At 36.5% G+C, this 22,606-nt stretch overlaps 1 protein-coding gene across 5 annotated transcripts in view; it reads left to right on the forward strand.

The window, feature by feature from the left end:
* ARL15 (ADP ribosylation factor like GTPase 15) overlaps positions 1-22,606 on the forward strand; it is a 223,726-nt gene that overhangs the window by 196,346 nt on the left and 4,774 nt on the right. The gene's annotated exons all lie outside the window — the stretch shown is intronic.

Raw genomic sequence — 22,606 nt, forward strand, 5'->3', positions numbered from 1 at the left:
TGGCAGGGGGGTTGGACTTGATGATCTCTGGAGGTCTCTTCCAATCCCTATGATCCTGTGATTCTGTTATCTGGGTTAGGAATCAAACTGTAGCCTTCTCATTTGAAAAGTCTGGTCTAAATTCATTGCTGATGACTTTTGACGTTGTAAGTTGGTGAAACTTCATGCTGTGCCCTTGACATTCCATGAAGTCAGCCTCCTCCTGCAGCTTTTTCTGCAGTGTCCTTGTGAAGTATGTTCTTCATGGAGCTTAGTGCCAAATGTCAAGGGCAAAAAATGGGCCATTAGGAAGGCTGAAGGGCATGCAAATACTTCTGGGTTAAGAAAAGAGAGCAAGATGCAGCAAGGATTCTTTTGTGGAGTGGCTGTTAGTAGGGTTTCTTAGTAAGCCTTGATTCAGCAAAGGTTTTTATAGAAATACTAGAAGATCCCACAAAGGTCCCACCTCTTAAAGCTCCTCAGCATGTTTATAGTTACTCTGAGTTATCAGTAATTTTGTCTCCTTCTCTGATAAGGTGAATGAAGGGAAGGTGGTAGATTAAATCTTTCTGGAGTTTAGTAAGGCCTTTGATGCTCTGTGGCATTCTTCTGGGCAGATTGTTCAACTGTGAGATAAACAGGTTCACACGTTGCTGGGTGATGAACTAGCTGAACAGTGTATCTCAGAAGGATGTAATAAATGGCGTTACATCTGGCTGGCAGGCAGTCACTGGTGGTATTCCCCAGGGCTCAGTTCTAGGGCAACATTTTAATCAATGATCTGGATGCAGGACCTGAATCTGGGTGAATCCTCAGCAAATTTGCTGCTGACACTAAAGTGGCAGATGCTGCTGGCTGTTTGCAGGGTTGAGAAGCCTTGCAGAAGGATCTAGAGACATTGGAGCATTGGGCAATCATTGACATTCAACCAAGGAAAATGCCAGTGCTGCACCTGGGATCAAGTAATGCTGGACTGAGGTGCAGATGGGAGGCGAGTAGCTGGGGAACATGAAGTAGGATGGGGCCTGGCACTGGAAGAACTTTTCTGTGTTAAACATTATCCATCAAAAACTCAGTAGGCACTTTGTTAGAAACTGGAAATTTCCATGAAATGCTAACAACTTCAACAAATCAGTGCCTGGAGGTTAGAATATGTAGGAAATTTTGGCTTTCATGTCTGTAGTTGAGTTTTTTAAGATAGTTGCTTTGTTCATTTCACGGGTGGTATTCTTTTTGTGTATTTTCTGTGTATGTTTATCTGTTTCTTTTCCATGCAAAAAAATTTAAATGAGTCTACTGAACTCTTAATAAAAAAAAGATGTCTCACATACTACATTGTTAGCGTTTCTGTCAGGATATTCCCATCAGAAAATCCTGGTTTCTTCAGGTTGACATTTCTTTCTTTCCATCTAAAAGCTTTTTCCTCAGCTGGAAGACTTTGCCCTCAGCTGTACGGTACCGTTCTATGAGCAGTTTGTAAATCCACTTTGAATGGTTGCAGTTGAATTTCTTGTTGCCCTCAAGAGGAGCTAGGGAGGACACAATTTCTATGAATTCTTCCTCAGTTCTTTCTCATCATCACAACAGTTTGTGATAAATGCTGAGACTTAGTACTCCTTTTCAGAGTCTATGCTTTGAAACATGAGGGCCCTTAAAATGGAAAAAAAAACTCCTCTGAGCTTGAGATTTGTGACTGCAGAAAGTCATAAAAGACTAATATCCAGAAATAATTGCTTGAGCAGCACAGTAGCTGTCCGGTTTCAGTCTTCCAGTTATGCCACAATCCCTCTTACTATACTCCATGGTAGTCCTGAGTTGGACTTGGTCCCACATCCTGATCCTCCAGCAGTAGAAGAGAATGAGCCTCCAGCTGCAGCAATCTATTAACTAACTTTAGTGACTAATAAGACTAACTTTTCACTTGCAGCCTATAAACTGTAAGTTTGTCATTCTGTGTCCCATGCTGTTTATTTGGTTGGTAAATGCAATATTAAGCTTCTATTGTCATTAGCACATTGTCATTTTTGCCTTTAAAAGCAGAAAACTACAGGTCAGCAACTGGGTACCTTGTAGAACTCAGATCTCTGCACTGGAGCGAGAACTTTGTTTTCTGATATACAACCTCCACAGTGCTTTGCACTTGTCTGAGATGAACACCTTTACCCTATTTCCTGATATGTTCAGGTCAGCTAGCAGTGCTTCATATCTTAATCTTATTTTTTTTTTTAAGTCTACATATTACCTTTAATATATTGCTTATGCACTTGTAGCTGTCTTTCTCTATGAAGATATCATGTCTAAGTTCCATCTGTGTTAAACAGCAGTAGCAATGTCCCTCCATCAACTTCAGCTGGTATCTTGCTCTTTTTGAGTGGTTTTTAAAATGCCTGAGAAGTTGTTTGAGCTTTTTTACTATTCTGCTAGTTTTGTGTGTGTGTGTATATTTAGGGAGAGAATGAGAAGAAAACAAGAAAAGTTCAGTATATCAAGATCTTTTTTCCTGTAAGTGTCAGAATAGTTTCTATTACACAGGAAGAAGAAGAACAAAAAGGAAGCATACAGCGTAATTTCATTTAAGTTTTTCTGTTTTGGACTTTACGCATTTTTATTACTTAAAGATGTTCTGTCTTCAGCAATGGCAATCTCCATTCTCTGTATCATTCTCACAATCTTCTCAAGAAATTGACTCACATAAATGTGTACATAATTTTCTGATCTAGAATTTATTTTTTTAATGCAGCAAGGTGTTAGGACTGGACTCCAGGTTTTGTAAGTAGCAAAGAAAAATGTGTTTGTGATACATCTAGTTTTTTTTTTTGTATAGCTTAATGAAGCATTGTTAGGAGCAAACACATTACCAAAAATCATTCTCTTCTCCCAGTTGTCCCGGAATCATCTCATAGAACTGTAGAATGCCTTGGATTGGAGAGGTCCTTAGAAATCATGCATGTCTGATCCCATGGAATGTCCTGAAGTTTTGATTTTGTCTGCCATAAAGCACATCAGAACATATTTAAATGCTTTGAAAATAGGATTTGCAGAGTGACCGTAAGGGGAATGAGTTCATTCCATGTATGAAAGAGGCAGGTTGGCCTGGCTGACTTCTTTTGACCAGCAAGATCCTGAGTCACTACAATCTGTTCTGTGGGAGACGGAAGGCAGTATGACCTGGCTCTTAGACACGTTTTCAGCAGTCATGAGAAAACAGCCTGTGGGCTCAGTGATGCTGTGGTTCTCCATGCTATTCCTGTTCTTGTGGGCTGTGGTGCTGCAGCAGATGGCTTTGTCCAGTTGGGTGGATTTGAAAGATCAGGGCAAGGTAAGAGCAGGACAGGCGCTCAGCTGAGGAGAAGGGTAGGAATGGGGAGGTATAAATGGGCCATGTGTATTTTCTTCTTTTTCTTTGATATTTTTCCTTTCTATCTTCAAATTCTGTATGTGTATATAAATAACTATTATATAATAAGACCATTTTAGTGGGGAAGGAGAACAACAAAAACGTACCGTTAATGTTTCCAATAGTCAGGTAATGTTCTGATGCTTTTTTTTGTATTTATGCGGAGAATTTTCAAGTTCATAAACACTTTGTTCCCATTCTTCCTAAACGCATCAGTATCTAAAATGAATTAGTATTAGCTGTGTTATTACCACAGAAGATAAATTGGAAAGACAGAAAAGGAGCCTGGAACTACTTAAAACCCTTGATTATTTTTTTTTTTCTGTATTTTAATATAGGACTTTCTACATCCATAAAAATCTGACTTCTCGGGACTGAAGTGTTTGAGGAAGTATAAAGGCCACTTTACAAAATTCTTTATATTCATTTTATAGTACATTATGAGAAAAGGCAGTAATTTTATTCCCGAGACTTGCTATAATGCTCTTGACTAATGGGCCAGACATACTTAGAAATATTACCTTTTGCAGCCACTAGCAGAGTCATAGCACAAGCTGACTGCATTCATCTCCTGGATAGGGTAAATCTTCTGTGCAAGGAACAGCTATTTTTATCTTGTTTATACAGAGTCTGAGGAGGATCAGGGCTGTTTTGAGCTTTATAGGTAGTTTGGGGTTTAAAAGTGAAATTCTAGTTTCCTAGCAGCTCATGCTCCTTAATTATCATCACTGATACCCTGGAAGCAATCTGTAATATTTTAATTCATTTTGATAATCTCCAGGCTTCAGAGAATATCAACTTGAGAAATACAGAGAAAATCTATGCTAAGTCTAGTCAGGTTCTTTTTTTTTTTTTTTATTAGCTATAAATACTCAACTGTCTGCAGACTTTTTCACGACTGTGCATCTGACACAAGTCAGTTATATTGCTGTGCACATTTAAATGGTCTATTACTAGTGTGCTGCCAGGCACTAATAAAAATATATTAACTCTCTGATCAAATTTTATTATTTTTCTAATTTTCTTTCTAGACGGTTTATGGTTCGACAGGATTCTTTAATTCACAGTCATGATGCACTGTTAATAGGTTTTGTATCTTCATGGCTTTGTGCCAAAGAGAAGTCTCAGTTATGCTTTGAACAGCTTCACATGTGGCAAATACATAGCACTCTGACTACCAATACAGCTGTAAATGTGCTGTAGTAGGACAAAATTTGTTGCTCATGTTGCGGTTCTTTATACATAAACCTACTCATAAGTATGAGGAATGCATTTGTCAACAAAATTTCATCTTACTCTCCTCTAAACCCCCAAAATTTGAAAATTCAAACTGAGCTGAAAAAGAAAATTAGCACCTTTTGTAGTAATATCACAAAGAAATGAAAAAGTAGAGTTATCGATAAGAAAGAGTGCTAACATATTCCAGTATTTACTGGAGAAGAGAAAATGAAAATTATTTATAATTCCATATTACTGTAATTTACTGCATCCCAATATTTGATCTAAAGAAGGACAGGTTGTCTTTCTCTTACGAGCAGCCAGCTCTCTGCACCTCTTTCTATTCTTACTTGCCTTGGAAGTCTTAACTTCTGGCAAGATAATGAGAGCCTGGATGTAATCACTCCTTTACATGGAATTTAGTGAATAACTAGAGAACAAGCACTAATAATTCCCATGTTTTCAAAAAGAAAAGGGTATAAGGAAAGCCAAAATGTAGTCACAGCTCTTCAGCAACTCAGCTGCCTCATTCCCTATCTGGGGTCACAAAACGTGGCAAATCCAGGTGCTGCCATAGCCCATTCATAACTGAAACTATTTTAGGATCTCTATGGAGGAGATAGTTTCTGTGTAGAAGTAACACATTTCCTGAGCTTCTCCAAGGCATAGACTTAGAAAAGAACAAGTCTGAGCTGGTGTCAGTTCCAAAAAAGAAGTTTTGTTTTTCTTATGGCTAGCCATTACCTAGATTATTCCAAGAAGCTTGGAATGGGGGTGGGAGGGAAGAATTGGAAAAAACTACCTATAAGTCAGAAGTGAAATATTTACTCACCTGAATGGGACTGCTCACAAATAAGTATCGAACACTTGAAGCAACTTGCCAATCTGAGGATTTTGATATATACTTTGTACTCTTCATCTGTTAAACTGGGCATGAACATGTATATATGACATTTCCTTTGTTGCTCTCTAATATCAAATAGGATTCTGGTGAAAGCCTTATAAAATCCAACAGTTCTGCTTGTGTCTTAATTAAACCTTAATTTGTATCATTCTGGAGATGATCTTTTCCTGTTTAAGTGATAGCTGAAATATAAAATGAAAGTATGCCCTTAAATACTTCAGGAAGTAAATAAACCAGATTTGCTGAACTTATAATGCTCAGTGGTTGTGTTTAAAAAAATTAAAAAGTAATAAATTCCTGGGTCTGAAATTTAATCTTACTGAAGCCATACTTTGAATATTTTATCTTCTTTTGGACTATGGTATATGATTCTAGACATATTGTTAACTGACTAGTAGATCCATATAACTGGATATGACAATGGTAAATGTTACCATATGGCTTTGTTAACAATGTTTTCAGGGGTTGTCATGATGTTGATTTGCAATTGGTAGTGGTATTGTTGAACTAGAATGAATAATATAGTGACATGCAATTGGTAGCAATATTCTTGTACTAGCATGAATAATATCTGTGTTCACTTTGAAGCTTTTTCAGATTAAGGTGGGTCTGAAAGACACAGAGTGGTACGGCACTGTATTAACACTTCAGTACAATCTGCAGAAAAAAAAATTTTTGCACATCTGGATTGTGTCTTGAAACATAGATATTATGGAGTGAAGCCTTTCAAATGACTCCTGAAAAGATGAGGAAAAGGAGTGGAGGTGCAAGAATAGTTTTAAAGGAAGATACAGTTCATTTGTGACACCACCTGTTATCAGCCTTTTGCAAACAACAGCAAAGAAAACTAATCATGATCCAGATGCTTTCTGCTTTGAGTTCTGTGTCTTTCCCTTTGTCTTCATATGTTCCTAATGGAGCATATATATAATATATAGAGAGAAAGTTTGCCCCCTTTTCTCCAGCTGGCTGGTGAAAGCAAAGAGGGTGATCCTTCACCACTGACTTTGAACGTCAGACAGGAGGGAAGCAGCAAGGCTTTCTGGGAAAACCTGATCAAGAAACTAGGTGTAACTGTACAGATGCAATACGGCATCGTAATGTGCAGCCACAGAATCTAAGTTCATCTTTTTCTTTGAAAGCTAATGATGAAAGATTGTTTTCTTGGTCACCGGGAACAAAACAGACTTTCAAAAACTCAGGATATAATGGCATTATTTTAAATTGATTAGCTCACTGTTATATGCAGGGTGTTTTTGCAGTGCAGACAGTTCTGAAAAAAATGAGTCCTCCTAAATGTGCTGATGTACAGCCATACTCTAGCACTCCATCAAGTGTATGTGTGGAGGTAGAATGAGTGTCAAAAGCACAGGTGTCACTCAGTGCCAGGTTCCTCTTGCAGGTTGCGAGTAACTAGCAGCTGACCCAACTGCTGACCTGCCTTTAAAATCTGTGACTTTGTTGTTAATTGTAAACAGGGTCAATAACAGCAGGGCTTTATCTGATCAGCTGAGCACTAGAGTCCACTGAGGAGGTTTTCTGGCTTTGCCAGAGTGTGTTGTGCTCTTAGCAGTAGTATCATCGAGTACTTAATGAACTGCAACATCATAAATGTCATGGGAGAGTGCTGTCGTCCAGACTCTTTCCCATCTGTGTACTTGCAAATCAGTCCTAGAGAACAGCCCATTGTTAGTTAGTCCAGAGGGAATAATTTCTTGTCTATGATTCCACAGTTTCAAAAACATTGTATTTGTGCTGGTCTAATGGATTTGTTAAATTGTCTCTGTTATGTCTCTGTTACATGGATTTTTAATAGCAGAAGTGTTGTAATAAATTTTTGATCAGTTGATGAAAATTATAAGATCGATTTGAGATTTACTATATTTTGCTAAACAGGTGAAATCACAGTAGCAATTTTCATACGTTAGTTACTGAGGAAGATTTTACTGAGAAGCTTTCCACTGATGATGACACTATAGATGTGTGATGAGGTAATAAAACTTTTTGTTTAATTGCAAAGCAGGTAAAGTGCATTTATATCACTTCCATATAATCGTTTGATTGTGTTAATACTTCTGTAGAAATATCAGTGATTTTATGTAGCCAAAAATTCAGTCTAAGAAATATACTTTACATTTGTGGCATAATTATATTTTTAAATAAATCAATACAAAATATCTTTTTATTTATTTGAATAAAACTAGTACATGTTGGAATAAACAGATTTTTGGGAAGTGGCTTGTGAATCTTTAGAAGTACAGGTATGTGCTGAATTTCTTGTGCTTTTTGCTTTGTTTTCAAAACCATTATTTTAAAATTATTTTTCTAAGTGGTAGATTATGCTGATGAAGTAATTGTTGGAAGTAATAAAGTGTGACTATGCTCCAACTTTCAGCAAAGCCACAGTTTAATCATACAGAGTGACAAAGCTGTTATGACTATGGTGAAAAATAAAAAATAAAAAAGCAATGACATTTCAGAAGGCATGCTATCGTGCTGCTGACACTGAAGTTTAGTAGATGATTCTGATATTGTTGTGTTATAAATCATCTACACTTTGAAAGATATTCAAGAGCAGGAATAGTTATGCTCTTTTGAAACCAATTTTAACTCATATAGTTACCGTAGTTGGAAGCAGTACTCAGAGAAGCAGTTTAAGCATAAAGCTGCAGCTAAGTTTTCCAAAGCAAGTTTCATCTTTCTCTTAAACTGTGTTTTTCAGAATTGGTGGAAACCTGCTTATCAATGCTGAATTAACACACTAATGCAAAATGCTTGTTTCATGTATTTTAACTGTGGTCCTGCCTTAAGAAATTTTAAGGAACATTTTAATTGCTTTGTTTGCATACAAAAATGCAATAGTCCAAGATTTATTTAATATACATTTGAAATTGGACCTCTGTAAAATTGAGTAGTGTACAGTGTGTGCTAGACTTTATTGTACTTTATTGTACTGGATTGGTAGCAAACTCCCTGTTGTGACAAATGCTGATGGGATTTTAGTTTTGGCCTTGCCACCATGTAGATTCCCTGCGCTTTCATGCTGACTTTTGTTGGTAGTTGGCTGCTGGGCTGATTCAGTGTTGCTGATTTAGAATCAGCTGAGCAAAAGATAGCAATTTTTTCTTCATTTGGATGTGAGAAATCATAGTATGCACACTCTGACAAGGAGTTCAAGATATTAAAGTCTATATGACCAATACTGTTTTCTTCTGGGAAAAAAATAACCCGCTGTCTGGTAAGACAGTCATATAAAAAGCATTAAAATATGACCAGCCTGGCTAAAACATTAACAGAGGTTTAATATGCTTTCTGAAATGAACAGTTTTGCTGGATAGCCAGAGAGCTGAACCATCCCCAGGTGGACTTGGAAGCATCCAACCCAAATATGAAAAGGAGAGTTAGCTTCCAAAATAAATTGTTAAGAGCAGACATTTGTAGTAGACAAAGCCAAATATGTTTTCCCTCTTCTGCTTTTATGTCAACAGATGATGGAAGTTACTTAGTTTATACTGAAAATGTTGGAATGTGATAGCTGGGGAGAGCTGTCACACCTGTGTTATGCTTTCCTGGTAGTCTAGACATTCCAGCCTCTGTTTATTCCTGTGGATCTGAATCCATCACCTGTGCTTAATACTGATGCCTGATGAAAAAAGTAAATACTCCTGCAAATGGTGTGTCATGTGCATGCTCTTCTAACTTCAAACAGGTCTTTAATTCTCTTGGGTTATGTGAAGTACATTGGTGTCAAGATAGAAAGATTACTTTCAAGGAACCAGGTGTTCATTCTTACAGATTTTTTAATAGACCTACCCCTACGTCTCCTGCTGTTTTCAGCTATATCAGAGTGAGGAAGAGTGTATATTTGTGACTATGATGCTGCAACCTTTTCAAACATACCTGGGGAAGAGAGTATCCAACTTCCTAGAATGATAATTCTCACTTGTTGAAGTATCGCTTGCAACAGCTAACTCAGTTTCCTTCTCTTGAAAGTAGATCTCATGCTATCTTCAGAAAGCAAACTTATTATTTGTATTTGTTGATATTTAAATTAGAGACATTGTTTCCACAGTTCTCTCTTCTTTTCCTACCTCAGTCACCTGTCATCTTTCCAAAGCTTCAAAAGAGTACAATGCACATTAGATGTGAGAGAAGCGCTGTCTCAGTTAGACTGACCTGATCAGGAAAATTCCCGTCGTCTTTTCTTCTTCTCCACTTTAACCCGAAATGACTCCTTCAGGAAACATCCAATCCTTCTGTAGCCCAGTGGATCAAAGTGCTGTATTGTTGGATCTTAATCACATATGAATGGTTCCAGAAGGGATCAGAGCTCTCTTTGTTCATTAGAGGCTTCTAGGCCGAAACCAGTGCCAGCAGCCATAAAGGAAATATGTAAACCTCTATTTGGTCATTCAGTGAACCGTATCACTCTAGGCTTGACCTCCACTTCTTTGCACAAACTTCCTTCTGCAGGAAAGCGGCCTAGATCATGCTCTTAAAATATATTAATGCTAGCAATTGTACAGAAAGTGTTTTCTTCTTTTTTCTTCTTCTGTACTAATTTTTCTCCCCACAGTTTCCTGATTCAAAATATTCCAGCCTGAAGTAGAAACCAGATTTCAAAGTATTCCAGCTTTATCCGTATCAGATACAGGCATAACCTATATTATACAGGCATTATACAGGCATAACTGTGGTATTGCAGTGTCTTGCAGTCCGCAGTGTTTAAAAAACAGAATCAATCCCATAAATCACTTTTGGCTGGGAGATGCAGTGTTGCCTCTTCTCTCCTCTCTGGTTTTGGAAGAGTGCCTGTTGTGAGGTTAGTAGCGTGCGGCCAAGCCCAGCGCACTGTAGAAAGGTCTGAACAGTAGCTGTTTCTACCAGTAAAAGAAAAATAGACTTAAGATATGTTTGAATGGGCAATTAGTGATTAAATTAAATAGTACTATTCATTCACAAAGAATACTTATATGGAGGAATCTGAAAGCTTTTTGAATTGTGCACATTCCAAACAATTTTATTATTTTCAGCAGACTGGAAATAATTATTTCCTGTTTTACCCTGTTTTCCTTCTCCTCACTTATCCATGCAATTTCGCACTTGTACTTACCATTCAATTTCCACAAATGTGTGATTGCAAATGAACTTGAGGCTACTGTGCACAAGTATGTGCAAACATCAAAGTATAAGACCACGGATATTTTTATCTTCCTATAAAATGGGTTTTTGTTGGAGAGGATGCATGCATGTCCTGCTAATTGGGATTTGTGATAGGTAGATGAACTTTTTGTGAAAGAGAATTACTTGAGCAAGTGCTTTTACTTCTCTATACCACATCAAGATTTTGAGTCTTAATGAGACTAAATATTGTTGGATATGACATTAACAAGATGTATCCTTATATTTCTCCTCTTGCTTCAGCTAGACATTTTTTTGTGCAGCCATTTCAATAATGATGTCACTTTTCCTTTATATATAATAAAAATTGAAATGTTCTTCTCTATAGACTAACATGGGTAGTTAGATGTATCCAGTATAGATTAAGTGCAATCCTACATCTTTATTATGCTGTAGTATCAAGGATTCATCAAATACATAATTGCAATTAATCTTACTGCCATCTCTGTTAATAACGAAAGGAAAATAGAAATTAACAAGTTGCATGTCATCCACAGTATTTGTGTACAAACACCAGTGGTGGTAGTTACTGAATTACCTTCCTCTTACTGTCATGTTTCAAAACATTATCCAGAAAAGAAGGAAAATCAAATAACTTCACTGAATTGGTCATGTTTACACATTAGGTTAGAAAATTCCTTGTGCAAAGTGAATGGTTGAATGTGTTCACAGAAATAGGACTGTTTTATATATGAATTGTAAGTGTACAGGCTATATTAGCAGAGCAATATATCTTAGGAAATAATTACTTTGGCTTTTTAACTTTATATAGGGTATCTGTAAACATAGACAAGGCTAGAGTGAAAGGAACTTAATGTTTTAACTGATACTTCTGGTAAAATTTATGAAGTTTACATGTTATCCTTAATATAAATGGATTATACAAATCTTACTAAATATATTCTGCTATTGCATGTGTTTTATATAAATAATAAGAACTGCTGTCTCACCTTCTCCAAGAACAGATCCAAAATTGTAGATCCAATCAGACCACCAGCCTCTAGAGTTTTTGACAGCATTCAGCTGTTTTTTGTCCCGCGCTTGTTTTTAATCTAAACTCGGCTGACTCCATTTATATATTTTCTAATAGTTGCTGTTAATGCATTTTAACTCCTACCAAGGGAACAAATGAACCATTTTTTGTTTCGTGTGAAAATTGTCACTGTTTCGCCATGACTTTGTGAATACTGTCCACCTGCAGATTCGTACTTACTAGTTGGCAAGCATGAAGCTGTTGTACTAACAGCTGGACTTGATTTTTTTTCCTTTCAATATTTTTGAAAGGAAAAAAATATTTTTTATTATGCTGGATCAGACATCCTTAGAAGCAGTATGATTCATTATTTGTATGTTATCTAAGTCATGCTATGTGGTCAGTGTCTTCACACCTCTCTTTACTTTCCCTCTCCAATTCCTTCCATGCTGCCTGTGGTCTGACTGGCATGTTGATGACACTGTCCTTTCTATTAATCTGTCTACAGCTTGGCTTATAAAACTGCATGGCCGGTGACAGCCTTCAGTAGAGGTTGAGGAAACTGCTATACAATGTGCAGCTCATTCAAAGTCTGAGGATTTGATTCTTCTCCAAAACTGCTTTTCAGTGGGCAGCATAGTATCTTTTCCAGCTTTTCTGGGCTGATGTATAAAACACTATATTTGCTACACTGATTTTTTTTTTAAGCTGTTCTTACTGCTTTATCTTCTAATGAGGCCACTTTTTTTTTTTTTTTTTTTTTTTTTTTTTTGAGGACAATTGAAAATATTCCATTAGCAAGATACCAAATTTCAGCTAGTACCAAATAGACTTTGCTTTTTATTTTTAAGTCACTTAAGCATCTGTGAACAGTGAGCAACATATCACTGGTATATTAATTCATTATAAGTCAATAGTAAAATTTTGGGAGGATGGGAGCAAACATAAGGCGTTACTTAAAAAATTCTACTCTGTTCAGTTATTACGGCTCAGTTATGTCTGTCTGTATTTATTTGATCACACTAAACATTCAAATCTAAAGTGCTACCTAAGAATGTATTTTTAGCAGTTATTTTTTATGTATTCAAATCCAAGAGTTCATTGCAATAGATACTCATTTTTGTCTGAAATCTGGATCTTAGCAAAGTTGAGCAACTGACTACCTGAGCTGGAGGTGGAGAAATATTCAGTAATCTGTTGCAAGTTACCCTCTTTTCATGCCACCCACTGCCTAAATGACATTAAAAAATATGTAATTAGCTTGAAGTGTGAGGTGTAAAGCCACAATATAGTGCTAGTCTCAGAAAAACTATTTTTGGTGCTTGTAGCTGAAAGGTATTCTATCTGTTGTGCTACTTTGGAACTGCACAGGCTGTGGTGGAATAACTACGTCCTATACCATATATTTTAGAACAGAAATGGCAGAATAGTTCAATCATATTAAGCCTTTCAATTACCTCCCTACAAATGACTGTTTATTCTGCATTACTTTCCCATTCAAGAAACCCTCAACCTCATAAAGTACTAACCCAATACTGAATACTGAAACCAGTGCTTTATAATGTCAGATTTTTTTTTCAGTTTATACAGTTAACTTGTATGAAGTTTAAAAATAATGCTTTAAAAGAATCAATTTCATGGTGAATGCGTCTAGTCAAACAAGTCATTTAAACAACATCTTACTCGTGTGTAGCAGACCGTTTTACAAGTAACTGAGAGTTTTACAAGCCTGTGTTTCAGACAGGATAATTGGTTGTTTCATATATGTGAATTTGGGATTTAAACTCATTAACTTCAATGTACAGAACCTTTCTTGGTTTGTATGAAGTGCTTAGTTACGTTCTTTTTAGCTGTATTAATATTTAATTGTTCTTTATTAAGTATAGTGGATAAATAGTGCCAATTTCAAGAATACACTACAAGCTTTTACACTGTCACAAGTGGTCAGCAAACTTATCACATGGTGATTTCTAGTGTAAAGAAAATTCAAATAGCAATTGTAAATGTGCAGGACTGAGATTTTTGCATAGGGAGCATCAACAACCCAAAATCTAAAGAAATGACTGTACGTTAATTAGATCACCATTTTGAATAGGTAAGTTATTTTGTCAGGGGAATGGAAGAAAATGTTCTTAGAAAAATCTCATGTGTGAAGATATTTTAATCAACTTGTGTTAATCTTTGTTAATCTCTTTGTCTCCTTAAAAGTTGTTTTTTTTTTTTTATATTTATGTCCGTATGTAATTCACTTTATCACAATAGATCCTTTTTTGAGCATCATCGGTATTATTATCAGTAGGCCTTGTTCAGAGGGACCATAAGTTTTATGGATACTATTTGTCTGTCCTAGAATTTGCACATTTGTTGGAGAGCAGTGTGGTTTCAGTGTAACTTTCTTTTATGTTTGTGAAACTCTCAATCTACAGCCTACTATTTCCTCTTTTTTTCTCAAAGTGTGGCTCAGGATAAGGTAAGGCAAGTGATATCTTGATGCAGTTAGTGAGGATTATTCACTACTCTTTTGTTTGTCCCTTTCCGTGGTACCTTTTTACTCTCAAACTTCTCAAACAGAGCTATCTACTACAACCTACTGCAGTGGAAGGACTAAGGCTCCAAAAAGATTGACTCTAACCTGTTACCTTAAATTTTGAAAACCAGAAGGAAGCTGGAGACCCATAAAGTTCTACAGCATCTCACTGCATTCACCATCTTCTCAAAATCCTTCCAGTCACTCCCAGATTTTCCAGTAGTCATCTCTGCAGTTGTTTGCTGTTGCCCCCCAGCGCTGGAAAAGCCTCCATTATCTGGTTAAAAACGTCTTCTCTCAGTGCAAAGAACTCCCTTTTTGCCCTCTTTATGATTCTTTGTGCGTTTACTAACAGTTCAGAGGTGGTGGTGAATTGTTTTGCATGTCTGTTCTCTCTATATATCCCTTACATTTTGTATCCATGTGCTTTATGAGAGAATATGAAACCTGTGAAAGGCTTCAATTAGGCAATATCCTGTTTAGGGCTTGAAGGTGTTCCGCCACATTTCTAGGTGGAGAGTTATTTTTTATCAAGAAATGGAGATAAGTCTGGAGTACCTGGAATACCTGGCTTAAAGTGGTGGCTTGCTTCCAAAATTTATTTTGCTGTTTCTGATCTGGATTAGAAATAGTTAATTGCAGCCAGGTGGTTGCCATGCAGACTGCATAACAAAATCTCACTGCAGAGGACCTGAAAGGAGGGTGAAGCCATCCACATTTATCACTCTGCTCTGTACCCACAGAACGAGCATGATAGGCACAACCTCTAATCTTAGGTGCTTGAGCCCATATTGTAGAACCACAGCTACTGCTGAATAAATGCCTTTTCTTTGTGTTCTCACTGCCTGTTGGCTTGGAATGCTCTAAGCAGTGTAAATGTGGGGAACCAACCACAAAGCCCTTGGAAACTGATGCTCGCTATTGACACAAGAATACGTGTCCATACAGTGTTGTGAAGCTTTGCAAATGTGGGCACAGAATACAGATGTTATTTATTCAAGTATGAGATGTATGTACATGTTCAGGCACACACAGATGAATCATCACATATGCACTTCTGCAGAAAAGTTTAACTGTTATGTGAACAGAAAACATGCTATTTGCAGAAGGAGTGTCATAATAAGGATTAATACTTGCACTTTTGATTATTCTAAAGGTTATTTTGACATTCAGCACCACAGGTAAACTTTTTTTTTTCTTTCATTTTTTGCTAAAACCAAGTGTACTGTGGCTTAGGCTTCGTTAGTAGCCAAAGCCACAATCTGTATTTAAAGATAGCATATTTTGCAGCTGAAATCAGAATGCTATGTTCTTGGTATTATAGTCTGAAGTAAACAATGAATATTTACAGTCTTTAAAACAAACAAAAAAAGCTATAAAACTGTGAAAGGCTGATGGATATCTGCTCAAAAGGTCCTATGTGTGGAATCTTCACTAGCTATTTGTATTTCTTAAGTAATTTAACCAAAATGTAATTTTAAAAGCTGCGAAGTTAGAGGGTAAAATAAATGGTAATATGTAGTAAAAGGTTTTAATAGGTTTATTATAAAATTGTTTTTGTATATGCCCTATTTTTTGAACTGATTTGGGCAGTGATTAAAATTTAAACAAATTATTCTAAGTTGAAAATGATCTTAAATTCAATCAGTTATTCTAGAATATCTTAATATGTTTGGATATACTAAGAATTTGTACTTGTATACAAATCTGTCCTAACTTATAGAAAATGAACATTTCTGTCTCTTTGTAATATGCAGGAAAAATGTGATATTTAGATGTCCTCCAAATATCTGACTTTAATCAATGATAATTTTCAGCTTTACTCTTAAAGATTTTGTATTCTAACACTCTAACTGAGACTTCTAGGTGAAAAAGAACTGATGCTGCACCTCCATTAAAACAAGACATTGTACAAGCATGCATCTGCCACTATCTGCTGCAACCCAAATTAGTTTGGATAAGAACAGATAGCTGAGGAATGAGTAGCAGTAGTGACCTACAGGATTAGTGATGAGGTAAAAATGGTGCAGTCCAATACAGAAAAATTACAGTTTAATATTATATATGAGAATCTGATTTTTTATTTCCTCTTCACTTTATTTCTTTGTACTAAATTGAAGACTTAAAGCTGTGGGCACTTAATTGTTATTCTTCTGTGCTTTCTTTGCACATTTTTTGTTTGTTTTTTAAACACTTCTGTTCTCATGGTTTCACTCATCACTTAAGAATGGCTTCTGTGTTGCTTGCTTTGGGGTTGAATATTGGTTGTACAGCCTAGTGCTGTTTGTATGATTCTTCATCTGGAAGTCTGGTTTTCTCTGCATAAGGTATTACTACCATCCTCATATTATCTGTGTGTTTTCCAGGTATATGAAAAACACATTATTAGATAAAAAGAATATGTTGAGCAAATAAAACATGGAAGGCAAAGTACAGGTGTATCCTTTTGCATAGTAAATGATTGCACGAAAAAGAGCAGATAGGTGCTAGCATCCACTCAAAGCCTATCTTTGCTTTCATCTAAACACAGTGCCTCATGCAAGCCTTGGTAGTGCCTTTGCACATGCAGCAGTTTTCTGTCATCACCTGTCTTATAGCCATAGATCTATCCTAACATAATTATATGTATCTGTATAAAAAAATACCCCGAATACTTACATGTTTAAAGTCTTCCACTCTCTCCATCCTGATAAATTACACAATATTTTGTATTTTACAGTAAGCACCCCACTGTATATTTCTTCCTAAGTTGCTCTCCTTTCCTCTGTCTCACACTTTTATTTGCCAGGACTGCTTGCTCTCTGTTTGGAACAGCATGTCTGTACTGACTTGCCAGAGATCCTATTTCTTCATTCAGAACAGTTAGGAATCTTCTCTGAAACACGTTTCTTTAAGCAATTACTTACAATCTGAATAGGGTGATGTCTTATGGCCACTCATTATAACAAGAATGAAAAAGGGCACCTGCTCCACAAGCCACAGTGAAGCATAGTAATTTTGTAAAATATCCGTGTAAGAAACTATTCCTCTTTGTAAAGACTCATGAGACAAAATATCCACCACGTGTATTATAAAATTAAGTACAAGGCACAGTTGGAAGTGTTTCAGATAATCTTTTGCAAGAACCAGAATTAAAAAGTTTGGAAAGCTGTACAATTTAGAAATGCTGATTTCTAACGCATTTACCATTACCTGTGAGGAGCTGAACAAAAGTCTTGTGCTTGTGTTGAAATCTTGTCTGGAGAATTTGCTTAGCCTGCTGCTGGAGACATGCTGGAGAAACTAGACTTGTGTTTGCTTTTGCTTTTGCTTCAGCAGGTCATACTTCAGCAGACATTAATCAATCAATCAGTCTGTCAATAAAAGAGGTTCAGTGGCATGGTTCTGGTCATCATGGTATGCATTTAATTGATTTATTGCAAATGTTTGATGTTGCACTTAGAGACCTTGTGTTCAGTGGCACAGCTCAGCTGGCAATAAAATATGTAGCTTCAAGGAACAAGGGTTTTAAGGACGTTTTGATGGTTGGTAGTGTCTTTAACCTCAAATTGGCCTTTCTGGAAATAGTTCCATGCATGGGTTGCTGACCAGAGCTGTTCCTGATCCTGCAGTCCCCAGCAGCATCCCCATCTCTTCCCATCAGCTGAGGCACTTTTCTTCCTGTCTCTGCTGGGTAAAAAGTACCATGTGGAGTCAATAAAGATGAGGTATGGGTGTTTTAGGAGGAGTATGAGACATGGGTGCATTACAGGGATCCCTTTAGACATGGATGAGATCACTTTTCTAAAGAAGCATACAGATAGTCACGCATGAAGTATCATTATAGGAGGATATGAGTGTCTCAATAAGAAGAATAAATGTTATGAAACTTCTAACAGTTGTGCAGGTTTGAGCAGCTGTTCTGGTCAGACAGGAGGCTTTTTTTTCCACCCAGTGAGGTGTCAGATAAAGAAGTTACCGGCAGATTTTTAGGAAAGGCATGCAACCATTCACTTGTACAGCAGTGGATTGAACTAGTTGATTTAAGATGAAGTGGCTAAATATCCTTCAGCTCACTTTTATAAATCACTGTATATTGAGAACAAGATCAGCAGAAAGCATGTGTAGCAGCAGAAGAGACTGTGCAGCTTGCAGTCCAGCACAGCAACATAAACTAGAGTAGATTTCAATGTACTTTTTAGCATCAGTGGTGATTTAAGCCATGGGTTGCACTCTATGGTTAGTAGGTCAACATTTATGGTTTCTATTTAATTTGCAAGAATTTCCTTTCTTTTGTCTTCTATTTTCCTTCTTTAGACATAACCTCTTTTACCTCTAATGCTATCCTTTTCCTTATTGCAACTGTTGAAAGCTTTTTTTGTTTCTTTCAAAGTCTTCTGTAGCATTATAAATATACTCTGAGCCTCTAATTATGGATGGTTTTTTTCTGTGCCACCTGCAAACATTTTACCATTTTAGCTGCAGAGTTGATTTTCTTTAAGTTTATTTTTACATTTTATGTAGTTTCCCTTTTTAAAACTTAATACTATGTAATGGACTTTTATGGCTTTTTCTCTTCTCCAAAGATACTGAATTTGAGCCTGCTTTGGTCACTGTTACAAGCAGCTCTTCTGTTGTTCATGGGCTCGATGCTCAAAATTACCTGTCTCTTGTGGGTATTCTAAACAGTTGCCCCAAAAAGCAGATTTTTGTGATGTTTGTGAGTGTAATCTGAGCATCACAGCCCAGTGAAACATTTTCAGTGTCAATACGGGGAGGTCCCATCTCCCATTATTGTTGCATCTCTTGTCCGTGGGGATTTGGGATAAATAAATGAAGCATTCCTTGTAGTTAATACATGGATTCAGCAAGTTAGGTAATTTTAATTTAATTTATACCTTCACCAAAGCAGGAATACTTGCCTAATCCTGTAAAAGACTTAGAAAAAATCAGACTAGTAATGAAACTGACATGACTGTGCAGCTTTTGATTAGATCTAATGTGTGTATGTTACTACAATTTGTAGCGTAGTGGATGAAAAAATATTTTATCCTTAAATTATCCAAATACAGCCTGGTAAAATAAGCGATTGATGGCATCTAAACCTTCTTTTCAGCAAGTTAGAGTGTACTGGAGGCCTTTTTGTATTGACGAACTTTCATATTAAATTTTTTAATTCAGATGAAAACAATGTATTGAAGCAGCTTTTTTTCATCTTGAGTGAAAGACAGAAATGACGCTGTATTCATGCATTCTTACAGTATGTAAGTTTTCCTGAATGTCTTGTGCTGCAAACTGGCTAGATGAAGTTCAGTAGTAGAATATATAAAAGCTTTCAGCCAGGACCGGTAAATCAGTTTACGTAGATCAATTTGGTAACATCAGTTCCATGCTGCTGTGCTAATTTACCCCAGCTGAGGTTCTGGGCATCAATTCTTTTATCGTGTCTTGACTTTTGCAGCACATAGGTTAAGCAACATTTGATAACCATATGCTTAGTGTACTGTGCCAACAGAATAGGGCTTCAGAAGGTGACATGTGGGAGGAGTAGAAATAATTGCAAAAGTGTATTGTTAATTTTTTTTTTACTTCAGAATGTGGCATAAATGCAATGTCAGCTTCTCTATAAAACAAGGCCCTCATGTGGAGTCAAGACATACAGTGAAATCCTGTTAAATAGTAGTAAAGAAGTCTTGGAATGATGTGGATTTAATTGATTATATTTTCTTCTTAAGGTTATGTCTTAAAAATTCAGCAGTCTCAAAGTAAACACAAATGCAAAGCGAGTATGTAAATGTATGTCTGATGTGTCAGACATCTGAAGCATGTTTGAGTCTTAATATTTTGCTTCAGCATCCATGAGTAGGCAGAACGCTTTTCATCAGTTATGCAAGAGAGCAAGACAAAAGAGCTCCTCTTAATAGCTGCCCTCCTTCATACTTGTGCATTTCTAGGAGCTGTAAAATAGTTACTGGTGCTTATCTTGTTAGGAAGGGGCTACCAAGGTGTGTAGTCAGAGGATTTAAACTTCCTTTAGATACTTTAATGATTAATGTACCTCCTCATAGGAAATCTGGCAGAGGACAAGTATATATAATGACCAGGCAGAAAGCAGCTACAGAGCAGTGAAAAGAAAGTGGATGGAGTGCTGTGAGCATGCCAGTGGAGAACTCAACTGCATAAACAGCAGCAGGCATCTGATTACGCCAGTCTATTTTTGTGTTGTTTTATCTCTTATATGTAACAAAAGACTCAAGTCTGAAAACAACTTCTTATTGGAACTGATTGATGGGAGAAATTGTAGTACATTGCAGGTGCAAATATTTGTGCCTGCAAACTTATTTCCGGGATTTTCAAAACAGTAGAAGCCTGCAAGTGATGAAATAGAGTAACATACTACAAAGTGTCTCTTAGGTTGTAGAAGATCACTTCTGTGCTAATGCTGGTTTAGTTTGTTACTACTTGTAAGACAAATAGTGTTATTTTTTCTGATTTTGCATTAGATTTTTCTCCGTGGGTGTGAAGAAAATAATTGATATTTTTCTGATTGCAAGGAGTTGTCTTTTCGTGCTGTTTTCAAACCTCCTCTTAATGAGTATTTTAATTTCAGTATTCATTCAGACTTACTAATGCAGAGACTGTGAACTGTTCCTTAGCTCTGTAAAATGATGACAGCGCACTGCTGATTTTTTTACATCTTGATTACACACCAAGAAATATTAAAAATATATTTTAGTCTTCTTTGGGCATCCAAATAAAAAATGTCTCTGGAAAATTTGTCTTATGAAATCAGTTGATACTGTTTGAGTATTGAAATAGAAATTAGATCTTGAAGTCTGCAGGCACTGAAATATAACTTGAAGTCATTGTGCTTTTCTTGGCTAAAGACTGCCTTGGGAAGCAATGTTGTATTTGCTCACAAATGCACAAGACTCAGTGCCTGCTTACTGCCATCATTTCCTTTTGTATGTGTTCCTACATATTTAATGATTTTAAATCCAAGTAATCTCATTAAACATAATAACCTTTTCCTAATCATTTCCTCATATGGCACAGCCTAAGTTAAAAAGCATATGTAAATAACATTGCAGACAGAGTTCATTGAGCTCAAGGAGCTGATAGCAATAGTCTTCCAGTAGAGGGGGTGTGGTAGACATCCTTTGGGTTTTGGGTCCGAAACATCTCAAGTTACTCAACCATATTTGTCAGCTTAACACCAGCAGGCTGCTCCATCAACTAGCTGTGCTGACACCTTACTTTGTTATGTTTCTGTGCCCCTTTTACTTCCTCCTCTTGTTTTGCAGTCAGGGAGGCTGTTACTGAGAGAGGCAAGAGAACTTTCTTTCCTGGCTTGTTGAATTATGTGATCAGTGCCACCTATTTAAAATATTAATGGGAGTAAATTCAATTTGGTGTCACTTCAGCTGCAAGAAATATTACTGTATATCACTGGTAGAGATTATTGTTTATATTCTGATCAAGTACAATCATGTCATCATATTAGTTATTAATATGACACTGTGTCAGCAATGCTAAAAAGTTGATATTAAAATAACAGTTGTTGCAGGCTCAGTTTTTTTTCTGATTTGTTTGATGTGCAGTGAGTGCCAGGTACTGCTCTTCATTTTCTACATTTTTTTTTTCAGACTACTGTTGATAGTTTTATGCTTTGTTAGAAATACATTTGAAAAGTTTCCATCTATATCTTCATTAGGGGAAGTGGAAGTTCAGTTCTCAAAACCAAATCACTTTTTGTAATATTTGTTAATAGAAGCTCTACTCCAAAATCTTTACTAAATGACAAACCTTCTTCCACATTGCCATGGTTGAATTCTGATTTGTGTGAGTTGATGGAATCATAGTTAGTTTCTTCTATTATAATCCATTATTCAGTGAATAGACATGTTGTGTAGACACTACACAGAACTGTATAGAGATGCTGCAGGTTGTTTTTTCTCCACTGCACACGGAGCCCTCACACTGTGTGGCTCCAGTTGGCTATCTAGGGAGTCCACTGCCTACCACAATATGAGCAACTGTTCCTGTTGCTATTCATGTGCATACTTGTGGCTTGGTCTGCAATAGAAGAAAATTAAGTATATTTGGCAAGAACTATACAGAACAAGAATATGCAATCTAAGTCAGAACTAAATATTTCTGTTAACGTGCTGACAATAGCACATATTGGTATAATTTTGGGTTTAAAAACTGAATGCCTATTTTGCGCTAGTCTATTTTTGTGTTGTTTTAGTCAGCCATGAGTAGGCTTTTGGATCAAATACTATCAAAGGCTGAGAATCTGATGAAAACAGCTTAAGATAATCTACTGACCAAAATGACCTGTAAACTCTTTTTCTAATAGGCATTTATGAGATAAAAACCATGTTTTGATACTCCACTTGCTAATTTGAAAAGTGAGTAGAGTGTAGTATTAAATTCAAACATTTT

Source organism: Lagopus leucura, unplaced genomic scaffold, assembly GCF_019238085.1.
Source record: "Lagopus leucura isolate 7727_CA_CO unplaced genomic scaffold, USGS_WTPT01 Super-Scaffold_100014, whole genome shotgun sequence".
Lineage (NCBI taxonomy): Eukaryota > Metazoa > Chordata > Aves > Galliformes > Phasianidae > Lagopus > Lagopus leucura.